The sequence below is a fragment of the Puma concolor genome, chromosome B2, assembly GCF_028749965.1.
Source record: "Puma concolor isolate L17-30 chromosome B2, mPumCon1.1.hap2, whole genome shotgun sequence".
Classification (NCBI taxonomy): Eukaryota; Metazoa; Chordata; class Mammalia; order Carnivora; family Felidae; genus Puma; species Puma concolor.
This window is the reverse complement of record NC_141671.1, coordinates 88,610,394-88,635,060: the sequence shown is the minus strand read 5'-3', so window position 1 is coordinate 88,635,060 and position 24,667 is coordinate 88,610,394. Positions and strand designations below refer to the sequence as shown.

At 37.1% G+C, this 24,667-nt stretch overlaps 1 protein-coding gene across 4 annotated transcripts in view; it reads left to right on the top strand.

The window, feature by feature from the left end:
- GPR63 (G protein-coupled receptor 63) overlaps positions 1-24,667 on the top strand; it is a 52,183-nt gene that overhangs the window by 2,393 nt on the left and 25,123 nt on the right. For 2 of the 4 annotated variants that reach the window (XM_086707444.1, XM_086707442.1), the window contains exon 3: positions 3,361-3,471. The exons of the other annotated variants lie outside the window; for them this stretch is intronic. The gene's annotated coding sequence lies outside the window, so the exon portion shown is untranslated. The remainder of the gene's footprint in view (positions 1-3,360; positions 3,472-24,667) is intronic. 4 annotated transcript variants of the gene reach the window in all.

Sequence of the window (24,667 nt, the reverse complement as noted above, 5' to 3'; positions counted from 1 at the left end):
ATCTATCTATACTTACATATTTATATATCTGTATATCTAAAACAGGGAAAACTGTTCAGGTACTTGATAATATACATGCACCAGGAACACAGATATGAAAGATCAGAAGCTAAAAATACTTCCTGTTAAGCCTTGTCATCTCTTCAGCATTTTCATCAATTTCATCAGTATCAGTTAAGTTAAAAAATACTATCTTCCCACATGTTCTTGTTCTTGCACAAAGCTTGGACCAGGAAGCCATATGCCAATGATCTTAACCACATGTTTATTAAAATGGACTGAATTATCCCATCAGTGGATGATTGAACCAGGCATTTCTTATGCTTCAGTAATTTATCTTCAGTGGAAGAATCCCTAGGAAAAAATTGGCTTGTCAATATGTTTTCTTTTTTAACACTTCAAAAATGACCTTCAGGGCATTCTCCATAGGCCTGAGACTTAGAGAGTAGATCTCAAAGGCATGCGAGGCAAAGCTTGGGAAGTTTTGGCACTCCAAGTTGTGAAACAATGTCCTAAGTATTTGATTTGAGACAGGTACCCATTAATGCTTGGGAAAATAATAGCTATGATCCAGTGCTCTAATCACTACAAGCTTTGGAGTATTTCTTCCTCACATTCCACACCTGAAGCTGCTACATTGCAGCATATGTGTATGAAAATTAGAAATGAAATAATCTTTTAGACAGGTTTTTGCTTTATTTTCTAGGTGTTTTTAAAAAATGTATGTTTATATTTGTGTTTATATTTGCCACATATGCCCTTTGTTACAGGGGGCAATTTTATTTTTTTGGCAAGTATGAGGTGTATTTTAGGGTGAGTTCTTAGTGTTTACTTGAAACAGACACTAAAGTGTTTCACAGAGTTTATGTTGTGTCTCTTTGGCTTTTAAAAAATAAGATTTGAGATGTTTGATCATGAGTCTGAGATCATGGTCTTTCAGAAATGTTGGGATCTTGGTCGATTATAGTTTCGGTTTCCTGGGAATTTTTTGTTTAAGGTCAAATGTGGCCGTAATTTTAACTGGATGATCCACAAAATAGGTACTTTCACAACCGCAAAACATGGAGAACATTCCAAATAATTTGCAGTTTAGGCAGCCCAACATGCTTTAGTGTTTAGTTGGCTTGAGGCAGTGTGCCATGCTCGTAAAAAATGGTTTCTGAAGCTGACAGTGAGCTGTTCCAGTCTTTGACTTCGACACATAGGATAAAGTGCCTTTTAGCCTCTATGCTGGCAAATACGGACAGAATTGGTAAAAGTAATTTGTTCCCATTTCTGTGTCTGTGACAGAAGATTCAGAAAATTCAAGCATGAAACTGTAGCTTCATATACTGGAAAGCTCATTCATGTTTAATAAAAATGTAAGGAAAAGTTGGGAAGGTTGGATTTTAAAATAGCTCTCAGATCTTAGGCAGAAGAGGTGTATTTGCAGTTAGGAGGGTAATCTAGTGGTCCCATGTTGAAATTAATAATAACACTATTATTATCAGTATTTCCTTTGAGTGCTAGTTCTAAAGAAATTATATTCTCCCAGGCCCAATTTAGATTGAAAAACATCCCCAGCTGGATAGTGTACAAATAACCAATCACTTGGCATGTATGTTAATCAATTTTTAGGTAATTTTCAGCGTAATTTTATGTGTCATTTTAACCGTAAGTTTTTACATACCATTTGAGGCTTTTGACCCAAGCTTTTCTCTGAATTGACTAAGTCTTGTCTATATCATTAAAGCCTTGAAAAAATATTTTAGGCAAAAATTTTTTATGTAGAAATTCTAAAGTTCTGCCTTGAGGATGTGGTGCTGAAGAAGGGACGTGATACCTTATTCTAGCTGCTGCCTTTCGAAAGCAGATGCCTTCACCTCTTCCTATTTTTTTTTTTAAATAAATTTTAGAGAAAGAACATTCGCAGGCATTTAAAGATGCTTGAAGTTGGATCAGAATAGGAGTTTCAACTGAAAGTTACTTAAGAATCAGTTAACTAACATTCATGTCAGGTGTTCAGTACAGTGGCTGAGGGTGTCAGCTGCAGGGTTTTTGATCTAAGATCATCTCCGGAGGATACAGATTCACAGGCAGGTGGAGTGGAAAGGGGCGACTCCAGCCAGATCATCCATTGTCTTCCAGAGGGAAAAATGTTGCATTTTGTACACAACCACAAGTGTTTACTTGTAATAAAAATCTGTTCTTTTCATCATTTTAGCTTATTTTTGCCATTACTTCTAGGCTGTATGTGAAGCAGGCCACCTTCTGCTCCATTTTGATTAAGTTTGCACAAATAGTAGTGCCTTCTGAAGTTTTACTGTCTGACAGTAGCAGAAGGTCTGTTCTTTAATTCTTTCAGCTAGTTCCCACTCAGTATTTCTTCAAACATGTTTCCTTTTTTTGAATTATTGAGCTCTTTAATAAAAGGAGTTTGGGTTGAAAGTTTCCCCCATTTTCCATGATAGGCTTTGGGTACATTTGTTCCCACAGAGAGGTTTAATGATGTTGGGAACTTCTCATTTTTGTTTCCATATTTTGTAAATAGTTGCTTTGTAAAGTTTCAAATATTTATTCTTTTTAAAAAAAAATGTTTATTTTGAGAGAGAGAGTATGAGTGAGAGTGGGGGAGGGGCTGGGAGAGAGGGAGAAAGAATCCCAAGCAGGCTTTGTGCTGACAGTGAGGGGCTAGAACTCAGGAACAACAAGGTCATGACCTAAGCCAGAGGCTTAACTGACTGAGCCACCCAGGGGCCCGTCAAATATTTACTTTTTATCTTTATGCTATAATAGATATTTTTTCCTTATGAAAGTGACACATGTTCATCATAGAACATGTAGAAAATCCAGACAAAATCAAAAAACCCCAAATCAAAAGAAAAGAAAAAAAGGAAAATTACCCCAACAGATAACAATTATTAATATTTTGGGGCACATGGGTGGCTCAGTCAGTTAAATGTCCGGCTCTTGGTTTCAGCTCAGGTCATGATCTCACAGTCTGTGAGTTCCAGCCCCATGTCGGTCTCTCACTGGCACTGTGCAGCCTGCTTGGGATTCTCTTTCCCTCTCTCTCTGCCCCCCACCCCCGTTCACTCCATTTTCATTTTCAGCCTCCTTACTGTATTACCGTCTGACCTCCTGCCCGCAAATCTGATGCATGGTAGAACGAGTAGATACTGTTTCCTGTGTAGTCATCTCTAAGATTTGAAAATATTCTGCTTTTTGTCCTTTGCTGCCAACTCTGGGACTCTTAGTGTCCTGAGTATATGTGTGTGTCTATATATCTATATTTTACCTATATGTTCATCCGTATTTTTCTCTCTGTCAATAATCTGAAACCTCATCTTGAAATTTTTTAATGCTTTTGTTTTATTTTAGAGACAGACTGGGAGGAAGGCAGAGAGAGAGAGGGAGACACAGAATCCCAAGCAGGCTCCAGGCTCTGAGCTGTCATCCCAGAGCCCGACGCGGGGCTCAAACTCGTGAATGGTGAGATCATGACCTGAGCCAAAATCAGATGCTTAACTGACTGAGCCACCCAGGTGCCCCTGAAACCTCATCTTAACCAGAAATTACCTTTTGAAACCAGATAAATATCACTCTGGCCATCACAGAAACATAGTCACTTCTAGGGAAAAAATGAGATACTAAAATGGGTACAACCCAGGAAAAGGTCATGTGTAGACTGATGGTTAAATGTAGAGAAATTCTCAACGTTGTTTTTATGACCGTAGTGACAGTTAGCCATCAGACATGACCCTAATGAAGGCAGAGTCACGTTTGCATTTTCATGTATATTTTTCATTTTTAGGATTTGGTCCTGGATGTTAAAGGAAAGAGAAAGTAAACCCATATGTACCAAACATATTTTCTGGGCCAGTTATTTTTTCAGGCATTGTTTTCTTCGCTGAAATAATTTGCTTTCCTCGTTTCTCTGAGGTTCTCTGTTCCCTTGGTATGTACTTCAGGATGAATTTTTTGTTTAGGTGAATATTATTCCCCTCTGTAATATCTCAGAGAATAAGAACCATATCTTTGTTTGGCATGGAATGTCACAGGTAGGTAAAGATTGAATAGGTAAATTGTTTTCGTGAGACCATGTGAATGTTCACTGTTTACGTGGTCAAGTTCAGAATATGCTATTGAAACTGATTTTACTATGTAATTTTTTAAAAGAACATTTATTGTGAAGTACATTGTACATATAAAAATGCATAAAGGATATTTATAAGTTAAAAAAATTGAATACCCATGGACCTACTACCAGAATTAAAAAGTGTGATATACCTAGAATCCCTCTGTTTCCTCATTCTCCACCTAAAGTCAATGCTTGCTTTATCTCTAAAGCAGCATATTCTTTAGTGTTGGTTATTTTTGGACTTTTCGTAGAAGGAATTATATTAATTATCTATACTTTTATGCTTGCTTATTTGTTTGCTGTTACGTTTTTGAGATTTATCAATGTTCATAGCTATCATTTGTTTACATTTTTGTTTAGTGTTTTGTATGAATTCTGCAATTTATCCATTCTACTTTAAGGGACATTTGTCATTATAACTAGGTTTTCAGAAGTGTAAAGTATTAGCATAAGGTTTCCCTGATATTCTTTTATCTGTTTAATTATCACTGCATCTGTGATATGTCCCATTTTTAAAAAAAAATGCTGATTTGCTAATTTCTCTCTCAGCCTCCTTTAGTCCTGAGGTATATAATTTCTCTTAATCTGTTCAAAGAACCAGCTTTTGGCTTTGCTGGTCATCTCTATCATATGTTTGTTTTCTCTTTCATTTTTGCTCTTTTATTGTCTTTCTTCTGTGTTCTTAGGTTTATTCTGCTATTCTAATTTCTTAGGTTGGGTACTTAGCTCATTAACTGTGAATCTTGCCTTATTAGAGGATAGTTAATTTCCCTTGAATCACTACATTAGCTGCTTATCAGAAATTTTTATGGGGGCGCCTGGGTGGCTCAGTTGGTTAGGCATCCAACTTGACTCAGATCATGATCTCACATCTGGTGACTTCCAGCCCCGTGTCAGGCTCTGTGCTGACAGCTTGATCCTGGAGGCTGCTTTGGATTCTGTGTCTCCCTTTCTCTCTGCCCCTCCCCACTCATGCTCTGTCTCTTTCCCTCTCTCAAAAATAAATAAACATTAAAAAAATTTTTAAAAATAAATTTTTGTGTAGTGTTTTTGCTATCATATAGTGCCGTTTGCTGTGATTTCTAGCTTCTAAATATACTTTGTTGTTGCTGCTGATTTTTACTCTACTTGTGATGTGGTCAGAGCATGTGGTTTCTATCATAGTAGTTCTTTGATGCTTTTTGATGTAAGCTTCATGGGCTAGCCCAAATGTTCTGTTTTTAAATGTTCCACGTGTAACTTGAAAATAATGTGTATTCTCCAGTTCCTGGGTGCAGTGTTGCATGTGGGTCCATGGGTATCCATAAGATGAAAGTTTCAACTGTGTTGTTTAAATATTTATACTTATTGACAGTTTTGTCTCCTTGATCATTCACTTACTGAGAAATTATAATAATGGATTTGTCAATTTCATCTTGATTATTTACCTTTGCTTATACATTCTGAGGTTTGATATTAGATGCTTTATAATCAGACTTTTAAATATTGTCATGGTAAATTAAACTTTTTATTATATGTAATGACCTTCTAAGTCTCTAATAGTGCTGGGATGCCTGGGTGGCTCAGTTGATTAAGCCTCCAGCTCATGATTTCAGCTCAGGTCATGATTTCATGGTTTGTGAGTTCCAGCCCTGTGTCAGGCTCTGTGCTTACAGTGTGGAGCCTGCTTGGGATTCTCTTTCTCCCTCTCTCTCTGCCCCTCCCCCCTCTCTCTCTCTCTCTCTCTCTCTCTCTCTCTCTTTCAAAATACTAAACATTAAAAAAAATCTCTAATAGTTCTATTTGACTTAATATTTTTTCTTTGATATTAATAAAATGATATAGGGTTCTCTATGATCAACTTGACATAGCTAATGTTTTTAGATGTGTCTTTTGTAAATAGCATATAGCTGGATCTTTGCTTCAGAGTTTAGTCTTTTTATATTTAGAATAAAGACTGGTATATTCTGGTTCATTTATTCTCATATTTTTATGTATTTTCTGTTCTTTTTCTGTGTCTTTCTACTCTCCTTTGTTGCTTTCTTTTAGATAGATTGATTTTCCACTTTCTTTACTATTCTTTTTATTTTGAGGGTTGGGAGATTACTACATAGTCAGTATCTACTTTTTTAGTAGATACCCAGACAGTTCTATGCATACTTGTATTAATCTTGTCTAAAGTTAATGTCTTGTCTAAAGTTGTGGACTGAATTGTGTCCCCCCAGAATTCATATGCTGAAGCTTTCACCCCCAATGTGATTTTATTTGGAGACGGGGCCTATAAGGAGACAAGGTTAAATGAAGACATTGGGTATGACCCTAATCTAATTAAGACTGGTGTTCATATAAAAAAGAGGAAGAGACACCAGAGATCTTTCTCTTCCTTCTGCACATGCGCAGTGGAAGGGTCATGTGAAGACAAAGTGAGAAGGTGGTTGTCTGTAAGCCAGGATGAGAGGTCTCACCAGAAACCAACACTGATAATCACCTTGATCTTGGACTTTTAGGTTCTAGAACTATTAGAAAGTAAATTTCTGTTGTTTAAACCACCAGTCTGTGGTATTTTATGTTAGTCCTAGCAGACTAATACATTCTCCTTTTCTTCTGTTTTCTTTTTTCTAAAGTTTATTATTTATTTTTAGAAAGCGAGAGAGTGAGTGGGGGAGAGAATGTGGGTGGGGGGGGGGGGGGAGAGAGAGAGAGAGAGAGAGAGAGACAGGGAGGGAGAGAGAGAGAATCCCAAGCAGGCTCCACACTGATAGTGCAGAGCCTGATGTGAGCCTTGAACTCATGAACGTGACATCACGACCTGAGCCAGGATCAAGAGTCAGACATTTAACTGACTGAGCCACCCAGGGGCCCTCATTCTTCTTTTAAAAACATGCAAATTCCTTAGAATTTTTTAACTCTTAATGATACTCATTTCCAACTTATGTGTTTTTGCTGATGAGTTATTTTAGTTCTAGCCTATTTTTTTTTCTCTTTTAAGTTAAATGTTAATTGTTGTTAACATAAAGGTGTTAAACCATGTATTTGTATCTGTCCTTACCATTCCTTCCTGGATGTCAGACCTTCTATGTGGGATCACTTTTTTTCTGCCTGAAGTATATGCTTTTCTTTTCCTTTATTGAGGGTGTGTGTGTGAGAGAAGAAAGAGACAGATTTTTGTGTGATAATCCTTTTATTCCACCTTGGTTCTGGAAAGACTCTGTGGTATTGAATTTGAATTTGGCAGTTATTTTCTTTGTGCGCATCAAGAAATATACTTTCATTGTCTTCAGAATTGTACTGTTGCTATTGAGAATTAAGCAGTCAAGTGAATTTTTTTCCTTTGTAGGGAAATCTGTCTTCCCCTCTAGTACCATCTAAGATCTTTTAAAGATACTCAGGTATTCTCTTTCTTCTTAAAGATATTCTCCTACTTGCTCTCTCTTGTTTCTGAATTTTCAGTCTGATATTTCTGGATATGAATTAAAAGTCTGCTTGGCATTAGACAGATTACATTTGGGAACTAGCATCTTTAGGAATTCTGAAAAGTTCTGTTTCTTATCTTGTGAATATTTCCTCTCTATTAATTTAAAGATCTCCTTTTGGAACCTTAACTGCATGCTTGTTAGGCCTTCTGTATTATCTTCCTTGTTTCTTACCCCTTTAATGTCTTGATTACATTTGGGAAAACTAATGTTTCTATTTGCAGTTTACTAATTCATTTCAGCTATGTCTAATATTTCACTTTGCTGATTTTGTTTTTAATATTGGTTATTTGTATTTCTAGAACCTTATTTGATTCTTTTTCATATTTGCTTATCTCCTACTCATAATATCAATAATTTTTTATTTTATATTCTAATAACATCTATAACTGAAGTCATTTGGTGGGTCGGTTTCTGTCTGCCCCCCCAACCCCCACTCCCAGCTTCTTTATCACTAATGTTGCTTTTATCATTTTAAGGTTATGATTTTTGACTATGAGCTGCTCATTTTCTTTGGAATTTTATCTGTGGTACTTGTATCAGGCCTGGGTTGAAGGTGGGTTCCTCCAGAGGGGAAATGTATTTTGCTTCTGCGACTAGCTTGGGCACTCTCTTGACCTGGACACATTTTAAATCCGATTTCTCCTTGAAGGTTTTATTTTATTTATTTTTTAATTAAAAAAGAAATCTCAGTACTAATTGGTAGTTACAAATCCTTTGGGGAAACCATCCATCTAGCACCAGACTCAAGACCTACAGTTTTCTTTTTCTTTGCCCTTTTGGCATGGAGGAATTTTTTATTCATTTCAAACATACAGCAAATGTAGGCCTTTGAAGCTTGGTTGCTGTTGGGGTTTTCTGACAAATATTATAATGCTATAATCCCAACTCAAAATTCAATTTAAATCTGACTGTACTGAAGAAACTGCTTTGTTTCTGAGATTGTAGACATGTCCAAAATAGGATATCTTTGTTTTTCAGATTAATATGCAAACCTTAGCTACTAACTATAGGGTGTTTGCTTTTGAAAAGAAAAAGCAGACACTAATATGTCAGCATATGATGGCAAGCCTCTTATTTTTTCCCGTTTTAACTCTAATTTTATAGTTTATTTTCCTCTGCTGATAAATTTGAAATATTGATATTAGCACTTTCTCTTCCTAAGCCATAAACTTCATCTTGTTTACCTTCCCTTAGTATTTAGTCTTGGTTTTGTTCTTTAGGGAGTTAGTGCAGGCATCTTATTTTTTCAATTATTTGGTTACACCTTGTTACATCTTTGAACTTGAAAAACACTGCCAGTCACATTTAGCTTTCTGTTGCTTCAGATTTCTGCCTTTAAAATGGTAGTAGGGAAAGTTTAAAAGCTATCCATGGTCTGCATTGCCCTTATTTATGCTCTCAAAAGCAGCAAGTGAAAGATGGCAAGCGGCAGGGTTCTTCTGGGGGGCTCACTTCTGAAAAGGAGTAATTATTCTATGATTATTTCAAATGGTTACATCTTGGTAAATATTTTAAGAAGCGTATAGTTTTCTCTTTTGTTATAACATACTCATTTTTTTCCCTTTAACCCTACGTAGGTTAGATGCGTGGGTACAGCCTTGGTTGTGATGAACAGTTAAAATAGAAGGAGTTTAAGAACGTCAGAATTTATTTCTCCATGCTCAGTTACTGTGGATTAGCTATAAAAACTTAGATACAGTGATAAAATGAAGCCAAAAAAAAAAAAAGGCCTAAGTAATTAACTTGAATACCTTTGGATAATTATTCCATTCATCAGGTGCTAATTACCCATGTCATAAACTTAGCTTTTACTATTTTCTCTGCTCTTTTTATGAAATAATTTTTCTTTTGCATTTTGAGTTTTAAAGTCCATTTTTTATCCTATTAATTTTCCTCATCTTGCATAGCAAGGCACCAGTATGGAAATGATTTCTGAAGCTTGAATGTTAGAATCTTATTCTGCTAAGGTCTTTGTTCATATCTAGATTCTAAATTGTAATAAAATTCCAGGAAAAGATCTTTCTGGTAATTTTTTGTAATGAATAGACAGAACACTTATATGAAAACCCACATTACATAAAGCATCCATTTAGTGTGTGGCCCTGTCGAAGGGGAGTTTTCTGTTTATCTAATATAAACTTGAGACTTGGATTGATCATTTCACTGAATGCTGTCCCTTCTAGAATCTATGTTAAATTCTGCGCATTCTACTCAATTCCAGCATAATATGTATTCTGCATATAAGAAGAATTTTTACATTTGTTTAATCAACCATTAGGCAAACTACATTTGGGCCCTTTTGGTGCAGTGGTTCTTGCCCTTATTGAATATAGATCTCACACACACACACACACACACACACACACACACACACACACACACACCACTTTCTGGAATCACTCCTTTATAACGCTGTATCTGCTATAGGGGAAATCAAATGAGAAGTGGACGTGAATAAACTATAATACAATTGGAAAAACCCCACGTAAGTATAAGCGATGACATTTGTACAGCAACATTTAGTGCTCTCCATCCTCCCTTTTTTTGTGTAAGAGGCAATCTAGGAATTGCAATTTCGACTACTGCGTGTGCAGTTGACATTTGGCTAGTGAAGTCCCTATGGGCACTTGGTCTTACCAGCCGTATGTCAGTTGCATGGGCACTTTGTAAACTTGTAAGGCTTTTACTGATGCTTTGATCTTTGAGCAGAGTACTAGAGCATCACTAGCAGCATCACTGGTAAAGTCAGTGGGTAGCCCACTAATGAACAAACACCACAACCTCAACCCAAATCCTTTCTCCCTGTGATTTTGTGGTGCATGATGAGGAATTGTTCTTTGGTGTTTAGAATGCAACTATTTCATCACCTTGATTTTGTTTTTCTTTAATTCTAAAGGTTCAAAATGAATATTGCAGATTTTCTTTAAAAGATTTGTTTGCTGAGGCATGATTTGTGGTGTAGGAGGGGAGAGCAGGGTGGGGTTGGGAGGTGATATGCAGTACTTTGAATTTAGAATGCCAGTTGTGGAACACTTTTTACTTAGAATGATCCTTTCCCATTGTTGGAAGTACAGCAAACCTGACTGAAAATTTAAATTTAGAAATAACAGAAGTGGAAATAAGGTTAGGTTAGAGGAGATAATTATTTTTATGCATGCATTCTGCTTTAGGGTAACATTAATGGAATCCTTCACTTACTGAGGTTTCAAGAACCATTTTTATGAATTAAAAATGATTTGTCAAAAATTTGTTTTTAGAAAACTTTTTTTAGGACCATGTGCATTTCATAAAGTTTTATTTATTCTTGCAATGAAAGATTCCCACATTTAGTCTTCATTTATTTATTTGTATTGTATTTTTTATTTTATTTTATTTTATTTTATTTTATTTTATTTTATTTTATTTTATTTTAATTTTTAACTGTCTATGACCTATTTTCTCCTACCTCACCCACCAAAAATAAAACTGAATACAACATAAACTATAACTTTAAAACCAAATTATACTGGTCTTTAGCCTAGTACTTTTGGGCTCATTATTGTAGATAGTAGCATACTAATACAGAGCATGAGATTTAGAGACTATGGCAAGTCTATGCATATAGATGAGAAATGATGTTTTCTCTGTTTTCTTCTCTTTGAGAGTCCTGAGTTTTCCTTCACAGCACACAGAATCCTTTGGTTGTTTATTTTATGTTTGTGCGTGCTTGGTATAAGTCAGGGTTCTCCAGGGAAACAGACAGTAGGAGATACATGTGATTTATTATGAGGAATTGGCTCATATGATTCTATAGGCAGAGATGTCCTATGATCTGCCATCTGCAAGCTTGGAGACCCAGGGAAGTTAGGGCCAGTGATATAAGTATCAGTTGAGGGTAGAAAGCAGGTTGGTGTTTCAGCACAGTCAGGCAGAGTGCAACATCCCCCTTCCTCTGCCTTTTTGTTTTGTTTAGGCTTTGCATAGATTGGATAATGCTCAACCACACTGGGGAGAGTAGTCTCTTTACTCTACCAATTCAGATGCTAATATTATCCAGAAACACCATCACAGACACACCTAGAAATAACATTTAAACCAGGCACCCTGTGTCCCTGTCCATCACAATGAGTCACCACACTAAGACTTGGGTTATGTAAGATCAGGAGATCTGTTTTGTTCTCCATTGTATGCTATGCTTAGAAGCTGGTTTAGAGCAGGTGCTTAATAATTATTTGTTAAAGGAAAGAAGGAAATTGATTTAAAGAAATTTATAAGTCAAATTGAAAATTATATGTCAAAGATTTATATAAAATACATGGGTAGTGGGCTACCTGGCTGGCTGTCGGTGGAATATACAACTCTTGATTTTGGGGTTGTGGGTTTGAGCCCTGCGTTGGGTGTAGAGATTACTTAAAAATAAGATGTTTAAAATGCATGGGTAGCATGGTGGAAGACTGCGCATCAGGGCAAAATATGCAAGTGAAGGTAATTTCAGTTGACATGGAATGACTCTATTGACATTTTGTTCGTCTTTGTCTGGTGGCTCCTTTGAATACTAAAATTAAAGTCTTCATAGATTTTTGACTCTAAGTATTTTAAGTATGACCTTTAGATTTTTCAGAATCTTCCCAAGTTAACCAGAATTATTTTGATCATGGCAGTGAATCAAGGTCAAACAGATTTGCCATTATTTCTGAGGATGAGTCAACACTGCTCTACAGCAATCTTATTTTGAAATGGCATACTAACAACAGAATGATCTTTAATTTGGTGCTGTTAATCCTGTGTTATCTTCTAGCTTAGTAATTGCATATTTTCCTGTATGTTCGTTATTGGAATTTGCTATGGTAATTAATTAATTTCCATATGACAGGATCAAGGGGCCAGTGATTTGAGCAGCCTTCTTTAAAAAAAGAAAAGATATAGTTGACCACTATACATATATAATCAAGAGATTATTTGAGATCTCTTGTGATATCATTAAGGTCTTCTGATTCTACATTCTGTGAAATTTCTATGATACCGTAAGAGAACATATGTTTAGTTGTTGCAGGTGAGGTGAGGTGAGGTAGTAAAGAGGTGGGGTAGGGAGTCTCATAAACTGTCTTATATCAAGAGATCATGTTTGAACCATCTTAGGCAGTGACATTGTCCAGATTTGTAGGAAGAAAGAGACTACGACCTAAACATATTTGTCCCCACTTATTTTTAGTAGACAGGTAGCATGTCATATTGAATCTAGTACAGGACCTGGCACATGGTTGATGCCCTAGACATTTGTGTTGAACTGATTTGGCTTGAGCTCTCAGGGGCAGTCATAGTCACAGTCACAAATCATGTTGTTATGAAAAAGAAATAGGCTATACTTCAGTTGCGCTTAGAGATGGGGGAATAAAATGGGCATGGTTGTAGTGGACTGTTTCTGAAAGGTCTAGGAAGGAATATATAGACTTCCATCATGTTTGAAGCAACGAAAGAACAAGAGAAGCTGTATGTGTCTCTTTTGTTCTGAAAAAAGACTATTAAAAGTCACCGTTCTGAATAAAGGGGGCAGATGCTGGAGTGGAGAAGGTCAGAGGGAGAGAAACAGAGGTATGTCAAAATCATAGTGCAGAATCTTGAAGTGAGAAACAGATTTAAGTTCAGTTTGGGGTGAGTAAGAGAAAACTGTCATTTGCAAGGGTAATGGAGTAGCATCCCAAATGTCACTGCAGTGCTGGCGTTGTAGAGGACATGGTTTTCTTTTCTGGCCTGAATTGAACTGCTAGCTTGTATTTATTGAGCACCGATAATGCGTCAGTACTTTACATTTTCTGTCTTAATGTAACGCTTACAACAGCTTCGTGAACTAAGGTGTATTATCGTGATCTCCATTTTTCTGAGGAACCAAGAGATGAGGTAATCTGCCCTGTGACACACAGTTTGTAAATAGCAACCAAGTACTATAAGTGAACCAGGTTCACTGCTAAGGTGAACATGGTGGGCATCTGGAGGAAGAGTATGGAAGTTGCTCAGTTGGACACTTATGGTGGCCCTGACTTTTTATTCCTTCCAAAGGACAAGCCAAATCATTTGCAGTAAGAGGCAGTGGAGAAGAAATACCAGTACGATAGTAGAAAACATCAGTTTTGATTAGATAAATTTATTTGAAGGCTTTGGAAACAAACTCTCATCGTGCTAACTTTGTGTCTATTAATGAAAAATTAATTCTAATTCTCATGCAGATAGGATGCGTAGAGCGTTACTTAAGAGAACAGGTTTAGGGGCACCTGGGTGCCTCTGTGCTGACAGCTTAGAGCCTGGAGCCTGCTTTGGATTCTGTGTCTCCCTCTGTCTCTGCCCCTTCCCTGCTCATGGTCTGTCTGTCTCTCTCAAAAATAAATAAACATTAAAACAGTATTTTAAGAGAACAGGTTCAAAGAGTGGAGTATAGCTGAGTTGTACCCAGAAATTCAGATGATGCTAAAGTGGGATTAAAAGAAAAAACTCTTGAGGTGCCTGGGTGGCTCAGTCAGTTAAGCATCCCGACTTCAGCTCATGTCATGATCTCGGGGTCTGTGAGTTCGAGTCCCGTGTCAGGTTCTATGTTGACAGCTCAGAGCCTGGAGCCTGTTTTGGATTCTGTGTCTCCCTCTCTCTCTGCCACTCCCCTACACACATTGTGTCTCTCAAAAATGAATAAATGTTAAAAAAAAATTAAAAACTCTTGAGTTAGCATGATAATAAAAATAGGCAGGGTTTGTTTATTTGTTGTTGTTTTAGGCTTTTTTTTTTTTTTGCTTTAAATTGCATTGATTCCCAGGGAATGTTTCTGGGAACCAGAATGGTGATATAGAGATTAATATGAAAAAGTAGGCACTGGTTTTTTGTTTTTTTGCTTGTGTGTGTGTGTGTGTTCTTTAATTTTTTAATTTTTTTAGTAGGTAAATAATTGGAGGAAATATGGGGTACTTTAAAAAGTAGTGACTAGATAAATGATCATATTTAAAATTTATGGTTTTGGGGATAACAAATTCTATTCTCATAAATCTGTTATACCCTTTAAGGATCAATGGGAGTACATTTCTTGCATAATAATGGAATAGGATGGTACACTTGATTAATTCCTCTGGTCACCAGTTTCTAAATTTTCAAATATTGTATTATGTTTTAGCTATGGCCAGTAGGCATCATGAGATAGAAGGATGCTTATTTTGCTTCCGTAATGTCTTTCCTATGGAATAGAGTTTTTTTTTTAAAAGAAATATGATCATTGAAAATAACCGTTATGTGAAAATGTTTAAGCAGAATTTTTTCTTGAATGTAGGAAATCTCATTTGGCAAGATTTGGAAAATACATAAAAATACAGAAAATACAAAGAAAAAGTATTGCTAAGAAACTTACTGGTTAGAAACATGTATTGATATTTTGATGTGTTTCCTTCCAGTCCCTTTTAAGAATTAAAAAAAAAAAAAAAACGTAGCAAGAGCATACTGTATAAACAGCTTTGTCTGTTTCCTTCACTCAACATGTTTGCATAATATTTTCTTATGTCATTAAATATTCTTCAGAAATAGTTTTAATGGCTGTATAGCATTCTATGATATAAAGCACATAATTAGCTCAAACTGTTTCCTTAATCTGAATAGGTTGGCTTTATTTTCTTGCTATCATGTACATGAAATTTTTTAACAGTTTTATTTTTTTTAAATGTTTGCTTATTTTTGAGAGAGAGAGAAAGAGAGAAAGGGGGAGACACAGAATATGAAGCAGGCTCCAGGCTCCAAGCTGTCAGCACAAGCCTGATGCGGGGCTCAAACTCACGAAACATGAGATCATGACCTGTGCTGAAGTCGGACACCTAACCGACTGAGCCACCCCGGCATCCCAGCAGCTTTATTGAGATATATTTAACATTTCATAAAATTCAGCCATTTCAGATGCATAGTTCAGTGGTGTTCAGTAATTTTGCCAAGTGGTACAACCATCACCATAATTGATTTTTGAACATTTTCTAACCCCAGGTAAGATCCCTCACACTCATTTACAGTTAATCTCCCCTCCCATCCTTAATCCCAGGCAACTGCTAATCTACTTTCTTTCTCTATACAAGTAATTGACTCTTCTGAATAATTTATATGATTGAAATTATGTATTATGTGGTTTCTTGTGACTGATTTCTTTTGCTTACCTTAGTATATTTTGAGGCTCATCCTTAACAACATAGCAATATCTGTACTTTATTCCTATTCATTGCTGAACAGTATTCCATTGTAGGGATATATACATTTTGTCCATCCATTCTTCAGCTGATGGACATTTAGGCTGTTTCCAGCTTTGTGCTATTAAGAATAATGCCACTGTGAATGTTCACATGCAAGTCTGTGTCTGAACACACATTTCCTTTCTCTTGGGTTGATACCTAGGAATGGAATTGCTGAGTTGTATGGGAGTTTTATGTTGGACTACTTGAGAAACTACCAAATTGTTTACCAAAATGGTTCCACCATTTTACATTCCTACCAGCAGTATATGAGGGTTCCTATTTCTCCATATCCTTACCAACATTTGTTATTGTCTGTCATTTATTATAGTCATTCTAGTGGATGTGAAATATTTCAGTGAGGTTTTTTTTTGATATTTATTTATTTTTGAGACACAGAGTGTGAGCAGGGGAGGGGCAGAGAGAGAGGGAGACACAGAATCTGAAACAGGCTCCAGACTTTGAGCTGTCAGCACAGAGCCCAATGGGGGCTCGAATACACAAACCGCGAGATCATGCTCTGAGCTGAAGTCAGACGCTTAAACAACTGAGTCACCCAGGTGCCCCCTCAGTGCATTTAAAAAAAAATTTTTTTAATGTTTTATTTATTTTTTAGACAGAGAGAGACAGAGCATGAGCAGGGGAGGGACAGAGAGAGGGAGACACAGAATCCAAAGCAGGCTCCAGGCTCTGAGCTGTCAGCACAGAGCCTGACGCGGCTCGAACTCACAAACCGTGAGATCATGACCTGAGCCGAAGTTGAATGTTCAACCAACTGAGCCACCCAGGTGCCCCTCAGTGCATTTTTAATATACATTTCCCTAATGACAGTGATGTTGAACATCTTTTCACACACTTACTAGGTATTTGTATATCTACTTTGTTGATTTGTCTATTCATCTCTTTTGTTCCTTTCTCAAATGGATTTGAATATTATTAAGTTATGAGGGTTCTTTGCACATTCTGGGTACAGGTCTTCTATTTGATAGGAGTTTTGCATATACTTTCAGTCTGTTTCTTGGCTTTTTGTTTTCTTAATTATGTTATCTGAAGTGCAGAATTTTTGAGTTTTGCTGTTTTGGTATCATATCTATGAATTCTTTGCCTAACCCAAGGTCTGGAAGATTTTATATATACTTTAATTACTTGAACTTTTAAAGGGTATTTAAAAATATTTCTTAAGAATGGATCCTGAGAGGGGCTCCTGGGTGGCTCAGTCGGTTGAGTGTCTGACTTTGGCTCAGGTCATAATCTCGCGGTTTGTGGATTCGAGCCCTGCGTCGGGCTCTGTGCTGACAGTTTGGAACCTGGAGCCTGCTTCAGATTCTGTGTCTCCCTCTCTCTCTGCCCCTCCCCTGCTCACACTGTGTCTCTCTCTGTCTCTCAATAATGAATAAACGTTAAAAAAAATTTAAGAATGGATCCTGAGAAGTAAAATTTCTACAAACTTGTAATATATTTATTTTTAATAAAGTTAAAAAATATTACATATAAGCAGGAAGATGTACAAATCAAGGGCATAGCTCAGTGAAATTTGAAAAAGTGAATACATGTGTATAACCACCACAGATGGTCCATCATCCTAGGAACCCCAGAACCTCCTAGAAGGTCCTTCCCAGTCATTGATTGTACTCTTCCCCAAAGGTAAGCAGTAATACCAACACCAAAGATTCATTTTGCCTGTTTTTGAATTTTATGTAAATGGAGTAATACTGTATATACATTTTTGTGTCCATGTCTTTTGCTCAGTATTGTATTTGTGAGATTCATCCATGTGGTATGTTGCAGTAGCTTGTTCATTTTCATGGTTGTACAGTATTTCATTATATGAATATACCACATTTGTCAGTGCTACTTTTTTTTTTTAATCAGTGCTACAATTGATGGACATGTCTGTTCTAATATTTGGCTATTTCAAATAGTGCCATTAGGAATATACTTGTACTTGACTTGTAGTACAGAAATGTGAACATTTCTGTTCAGCGTATACTCAGGAGTGGGATTGCTGGGTTATAGAGCAGGCATAACTGCAAATTTACCATAAATGGTATACCAGTTTTCCACAGACGGTTACCAATTTCCACCCCCAACAGCAATGAATGAGAGTTCCATTTGCACCTCGTCGTGACCAGTAGTCATTGTTTTCTGTCTTTTTAATTTTAGCCATTCTGTTAGATTTGCCTTTGTTGTGTTTTGTTTTGTTTGTTTGCATTTCCCTGGTGAATAATGAGGGACTGCACCTGTTTTGTTGTGTGTGTGGCTATTTGGGTATCTTTCCTTGTGAAGTTTTTATTTAGTTCCTATGCTCATTTCTCACCTGGATGTGTTTGTGTTTTTCATAAAAATTCATCAGCATTAAAAATATGTACATATATTCAGGGTATGAGTCCTTTGTCAGTTATGTGATTGCAAATGTCTTTTTCCTTTTGACCTGCCTTTTCATTTCCATAATGATCCGTTTTGGTCAATTTATCAATCTTTTCTTCATAGCTAGTGCTTTTGATGTTCCATTTGTGTCTTAAAAAATAAACTTCATTTGGAAACTTAATTAAGAAACCCAAACTTGAGCCAATTAGGTTGGTGTTTGGTTGTTAGGAGAGCCCTTCAATTTCCTGTCCATGCCTCATCTGAGAATGAAGTCCTTTGGAAGTCGTGCCACCACCTCCCATGAGCCCTGAACACCAGCTTCCAGCTGTGGGACGCTAGTACAGACCATGCTCTGCTCAGCTTCTCAGCCTCACAGCTGCCTCTATTACTCAACTTTAAGCTTCTCAGCTGCTTTTAAGCCTTTCAGCTGCCACTTTTCAGGATTTTTGCCTCTCAACTGCCTTGAGAAAGCCTCTGAGCTGGCATTTTAGAACCGGCTCAGACCTCAGAGGAGAAGTATCATCAAATGCAGAGCTACCTCACGTTTCTCTGTGCTTCCTTCTCTCTGAGATCTTGACCTCTCAAGTTCTCCTTGCTTTGGTAACTCTTAGATGCCTTCAAAGAAGTTTTTAGTTACTTATTTTATTTTTTATATTAGAGGGAGACAGAGAGAGCGCCAGAGGAGGGAGAGGAGCAGAGGGGGAGAGAGAGAGACAGAGAGAGAGAGACACACAGAGAGAGAGAGATGGAGAATGAATCTTAAGCAGGCTCCACGCTCATCACAGAGCCCGATGCTCTGGAATCATGACCTGAGCCGAAATCAGGAGTCAGATGCTCAGTCAACTGAGTCACCCAGGCACCCCCAAAGAAGTTTAAAGAAAAATTATCCAGCTTTTTCAGTTGTTTTTGGTGAGAGCATTGGTCTACCACAAGCTTGTCTTTCTTTTCCAGGAAAGGAAGTCCCTAGGGATATTTATAAGAATGTTGATATAGCCTGCTGAAATACTGTAAGGTTGCATTAACTGGTGGAGTATCAGTTTCCTAGACTTATTTTCATCTTTTTTAAACCTTTGAAAATTTGTTAGGCAAAAATAACATTGTAATTTTCTTTTAATTTCAATTTTAGCGAGATTGAACACTGAAATGATGCTTGATTTTTTTGCATCTTATATTTATGATTTATTTACTACTCTCCATTATTTCTCATTTATTTTTTTAAAGTTTTTAAATTTTATTAAGTTTTTAATTTTAATTTCAGTATAGTTAACATACAGTGTTATATTAGTTTTAGGTTTACAATATAGTGATTCAGCAATTCTGTACCTTGCTCAGTGCTCATGATGTTAAGTGTACTCTTTAATTCCCTTCACCTATTTCACCCATCCCTTCCCCCAGCTCCTCTCTTCTTACTGACTTTCAAGAACTGTATAACATGGTTGGTATTAACAAGAATTCATACATCTGAAGATAAAGGGTTATTGCCTTAATGGACTTAATAATTGTCCTTTCCATTCTTTATAATATTTCAAGACTTTTGAAGGCAGCAGGTGTATCTCCTTCTGTGTTCTTTCTTGGTATCTGGTGCACAGTACAGCCCATATTAACATGAAGCAGATTGTATTAAACAGTCATGTAGAGATAGGAGCCAGGAGCTCTAGAAGATTGTTCCCTATGTCATGCTGTGTTCAGTGATTAATCACTGTGAAAAATCTCTTCAGTTACTGGTTTGTACTGTATCATCTAGGAGCATGGTCTCAAGTCTAGATTGTGAGGCATCCCATTTTTGAGTCATTAACTTTTTTGTCACATCCGCCCAAATCACTAACTTAGGATCAGATTGTCCTTTGTGATATATCACATTCCCTGGGGATCAGTATCTCTTCATAAACCTCCCCAAATATAAAAGAGGAATTAAACGTCTTACCTTCCTCCCATGAAGTTAGATTAGTGTCATTCCTGGAAGTGTTGTATAAATGCTGAATGGCAACTTTACCAGTTGCATTTTGAAAGAATTTAAGGGTAAGTGATTTTTAGACTGGCTGCAGAGTTCCAAAGCATGCCCATAAAAAATTTTAAAAATCTAAAGCATTCTCCATTCACAGAGTTTATCCAACTCTAACCAAGTGTTTAGATTTGAAGAAATCAGACAGTTTAATTTTTAGTCAACATTATGAAACTAGTGTCTGAGGATGAGAGATAGTGGAATTTTCCTTGCCATGTCAGGGATACTTTGGCTTTTTTAATTGTGGAAGTTAGGATTTTGCTCCCAGAAATGTCCCTGTTTTAGTTACTGCCCTACCTTTTTTTTTTTTTTTTTTTTTTGGTCATTTCATCAACTCTGCATAAAACATAGTGTCTGCTCTCATGCTGAGTCTGGCCCTCAGGGAATGGTGTTCTGAAGAAAAATAGAAGCCTTTGGGAAAGGCTGCTCTAAAAATAAAATCCTCAAGGCGTTCGACCAGGAGCATAGGCCAAATCTAGGGATGGCATTTTTAACATTACAGATTGCTGTATTAAATGGAATAAAAGTCTCTTTCTCTTTCCTCGGATGATGAGGGAGGCAGCAAAGCATTTTGTAAAGAGCAGGAACTTTGGAGCTGGGGTGCCCTGGGTTCCAATTTCAGCTTTCCCACTGTTTATGTGATCGGAGGCATGTCAAGCTCTGAGCCTTGGTTTACTTTTCTTCACAATGGGGAAGGTGGTTTGTCAGGATTAGCAATATTATATTGAAGGTCTGGTACATGGTGGGTGTTTAAGAAATGGTAGCTGTAATTGCACATCTTAAATTTTTTCTCGTATGCTAGAATAAGACTTTCTCCCCCGTCCCTAACGGGATGGTGATTCACAGTCTAGAGCCAGGTTACCTAGGTGCTAATCCTAGCGCTGCTGTTCATAGCTGTGCGACCTTGGGCAAGTGGCCTGGTTTGTAGCTCAGCTTCCTCATCTGTCAGTGAGAACGGTTATGATGCTATCTTCTGAAGTTGTTAATTACTTCATATTTGTGAAGCTCTGGAAGGGTTTCTGCTGATATGTAAGCACTAGTTAAGTATTTGATATGTAGAAGTAAACAAAGCCGACATTAATTAGTTAATAAAGGTGATAGGACTAGAGATGGGGCTAGCAACAGCATTGCTGAGTGATAAATGATGGCCTGCAAGTAAGGGAAGCAGGCACAGACAAATTTAGCAGGATAAGACTTGGCAACTCTGAAGCTGGCACGGATTCACATGGCTGCTGTTGATCAGTAGGAATATCAGAGTGGTGGAGATATTGACTTTTAGCTCCTCTCTTGACAGCCTGCAGAGAAATGTTCTCACAAGAGTGGTTTCTGCCGTGTTCTCCACTGTCAGGAAGGAGACCAAAGGGAAGAGGAATGTGACTCGGGCAGAAAGTACTTCCATGCAGCACTCCAGAACACCATACATCTTCTCCTTTGGCTGGAAAAAAATACACACACACACACACACACACACACACACACATATGTGTGTGTGTGTATATATTTTTATGTATATATTGTGTGTATATATATATATAAATAATTGGCATACATATCTATAAATATATCTATAAATATATCTATATTTCAGGTAGAAAGTTGGAGGTCAGAGAAGTCTGGATTATTTTCTGAGTACCATTGGATGTCATTGTGCATAAAATATGTTTTATTTACTTTGAATTAGCATAAATAATACCAGAGTTGTCTTTTTTCGTTGAATTTTTACAATAATTTTATTTTATATCCTACATTTGAGCTAGTGCCAATCTTCACATAAGGCTTTGTTTTAATACAAATTGAGTATCTGGTAGACTTATACAGATGCTCACATGTTTGCCTTAATGTTCACACTTATATTAAAAAAAACCATAGCTACTGCCCAGAGATAAGCCAAAGAAGAGAAGACATCTTAAAGGTAAAACAAACTTGTAGCGGATACTCAAGAATGTGTACTATAAAATGAGAAATGAAATGTTTTTTTACGGCAGAGTGATTTTTCTCTCCATCTCAAATTTTACAGAGATTTCTAAAAAGAAAAAGAATAAAAGCAGATGGGTTCAGTAATTTCTTAGCATGAATATTGAGAATACTTTTACCCCTGAGGAGTTTTGAAAAGTTCATCACGTTTTGTTTTGTGCAGACTTCCATTGGTCATAATAGGTATTTTAAAAGAAAGATTGATGGTGCTAAGTACAATGAATGGAGGAGGTGGGATGAATAGTTAGGCTGTACCCCACACTTGTACTGTTTTTCTTCTACCTGCAACCCTACTGTGTGGAATAGAGCAGCCCATCATTTTACCCCTGAGTTGAAAACTAGAGTCTTATTTTCTCAAGAAATCAAAGGAACTGCCTGGTGGACATTTGGAGCTGATAAGGGCAGTGCATTTGCCCCAAACAAAGCCCTTGTCTTCTTGGTGTTTGAAAGCCCACACCCTGCTTACCTTAAAAGGAAATCAGTCTTTTGAGGAGTCCAGCCTCTCCACATATAGCACTCTCTGCCAGCTGCTTTATTATGAGAGACCACAGAAAAACAGAGGAAACCCAACAGCAGTGGTAGAGGAAAAAGTTACTCTGTCCTTTACTCAGAAACATGCATTAGATACATGAAAAGAAACAGCAGTACAAGAGTGGTAACATAAACAGAACAAATGTTCCTGGGAGAAACAGTGATTAATTAAGAAATAGAGGAGAATACATAAAAGAAAACTTGAGGGGCTTTTCAAGAAGGTGACGTCTGAACAATAACAGGATGCAGCAAAATGGGAACAGTTCAAGAATAAGGAAGAACTCTTGAAAATCAGACATTTGTTTGCTGAAATTAAAACAGTGCAATGGAAAATTTGAAAGACCTATAAGGCAATCCCATAGAATGCAGTACAAGAAGAGAGGCTGGAAACTTGGAAGAAGAGCAGAGATAGGCTTAGTCAAGTTGATCCCAATGACCACATACTTAGAATTCCAAAAGATATGACAGAGTTAATGAAGAGTTGAAAAGATCAAATTAATAATAGAAACTTATTTTGTGCTCAGAGGCATAATCTGAATCTTCAGAGTGACAAGTTCTGAGGGCCCATCGGAATGGAAGAAGATAACTTCAAGTTCAGACTAATTCTTAAGAAATTTAAGGACACTAAGTGTAAAGAAAAGATCCTCAAAGCTTTTAGAGACAGAAGTGAGGTCAGGTCCTCATTAGTCTTGAACACTTCTCTGAGGCACTTCAGCCTCGTCTCATACTTTTCCTATCTTGGACCTGGGGTCAGCCACCTTTCTAAGGAGCTTTGGTTTCTTTTGATGTTCAGTGGTGTTTGGAAACTAAGACTTGAATGTGCTCATTGTATCTGGAGTATGGGGGCTTCTAGACCCCTTCAGTGTGGATAGAGCTAGGTGGGGAGGGCACCTATATATAAATTTATAATTTGTATATTGTAAATATACAAATGACTTAGTTTTTAAGTCTATCTATTTATCTGTTTAGGGAAAGTGCGAGCTTGAACGAACTGGGGAAGGGCGGGGTGGGGGGGGGGGGGAGAGACAGAGAGAGAGAAAGAATCCCAAGCAGGCTCTTCACTGACAGCATAGAGCCCAACACGGGATTTGAACCCACGAAACTGTGAAATCATGACCTGAGCTGAAATCAAGAGTTGGCCACTTAACCGACTGAGCCACCCAGGTGCCCCCAAATGCTTTATTCTTTGTTACATATACAAAATAATTTTACCAAATATCATTATCATTACTAACAACAATTATGCTAATTAAAGTCCAGAGTTTCTTTGCAGGTGTTTTTTTTTCTCCCCTTAAAATACAGGGTGTTCTAAGGGCATACAATAGAGTACTATATTCAAAAGATAAGTTCTTCACTGTGCTTATCAATTTGGCGTATAGGTTCAGGTTCATTTATTTTTGTGTGTGTTAAATTTTGAGAGTTGACATACTTATCCCACCAATTTAGTACTTTAATATATAAAATATTTAAATGGTTCAAAAGTCAAAACTGTATAAAAATATGCTCAGAGAGGCCTTACTAACATCTGTTTTTCCATCTCAAGATCTTGTTAAAATGCAGATTGTCATTGAGTAGATCTGGAGCCTGATGTTCTGCATTCCTAACAAGCCCACGGTGATGCAGGTGCTGCTGGTCCACACACTGCCCTTTGAGTAGCAAGTTCCTAGGTAATATTACAGATTTGCCAGCTTTTCATTTCGTATTTCATATAGAAGGGACAGGATAGCAAATGGCTTCATACTAAAGGCTTAGCCTTTTATTCAAATCAAACAGTATGAGTGAAATGATAGGAGACAGAAGACGACACAGGAAAAGGAGGAAAGAGGAGAGATAGCCAGTGTTCTGGAGAAGTCCTTCCCAGACCATCAGCAGCCTGCTGAAGGAAGTAGCAGCACTGGTGAGGGTAGAGGCTGAAGACACTTCCACCAAGAGGAGCAATCAAAAGCAGATGTTGGAATAGCTTCCTGGGGTGGTGGAGGCTGGGGCGGAATAGCTA